The sequence below is a fragment of the Penaeus monodon genome, chromosome 6 (assembly GCF_015228065.2).
Source record: "Penaeus monodon isolate SGIC_2016 chromosome 6, NSTDA_Pmon_1, whole genome shotgun sequence".
In the NCBI taxonomy this organism is placed as follows: domain Eukaryota; kingdom Metazoa; phylum Arthropoda; class Malacostraca; order Decapoda; family Penaeidae; genus Penaeus; species Penaeus monodon.
The window spans coordinates 11,326,553-11,327,278 of NC_051391.1; the positions used below are offsets into that span (position 1 = coordinate 11,326,553).

The following is a 726-nucleotide window of genomic DNA, read 5'->3' on the forward strand; positions in this document are numbered from 1 at the left end:
TTTCTAAAAAAAAGATATTAATTCACTTTTTGGGTATTTAAAACTATCCCTCCCTCTTTTTTTACAAAAAATCTAGGGGGTTTTGCCCTCATTCAAAAAAAAACTATTTACGGTGTTTACATTGGTTTACCATTGTACAAATTGGACCCCCCATGGGGTTCTGAAATATAATTCCGCAAAATGACTACATACACATGCATACAAAATAATGGTATGGGTGTTTAAAAATTTTTGTTTTTTTTGGGGTGTGCCCTTAGGTTTGGGTGTGGTTTGTTTTAAAAAAAGTTAGTACCCATCCGAAATACCCGTTTCTATTAAAGAGATAGCTTCGACATTTGGGAAAAAATCAATACTTTAAACCCCGGTAACATTCTACGCGTAACTAAAAAAGTAGCACCAGTCTACATCAAAATACAGTAATGGAATCAGTCAAATATGTATTTTTTAAGTGCAAAGTTGGTGTTTCCTTCACGTCTGACAAGAGGTCGTGGGTGGGACGCGAATTATATAGTATCCACCCGCGGGGGGTCGTGCGGGTCGATAGTCAAGAGGAAGGGTTTCCAACTCGCTGAGCCGAGAGTCTGAGAGAGGTTGCTACGTCTCCAAAGGTGATTATCGATTTTTTCATTTCTTGCTGATTAAAGTTAATCAACACGTATTTTGATGCGTGGCAGAAAGGACATTCACCTGCAAAGAAGAGATGTATTTCTTAGTTGAGCATAAAAT

At 37.6% G+C, this 726-nt stretch overlaps 1 protein-coding gene across 2 annotated transcripts in view; it reads left to right on the plus strand.

The window, feature by feature from the left end:
* The first annotated feature begins 537 nt into the window (after positions 1–537).
* LOC119574202 (solute carrier family 52, riboflavin transporter, member 3-B-like) overlaps positions 538–726 on the plus strand; it is a 23,945-nt gene continuing 23,756 nt past the window's right edge. Inside the window, exon 1 of one of the 2 annotated variants that reach the window (XM_037921335.1) lies at positions 538–605. The gene's annotated coding sequence lies outside the window, so the exon portion shown is untranslated. The remainder of the gene's footprint in view (positions 606–726) is intronic. The other variant, XM_037921337.1, reaches the window with a different exon arrangement.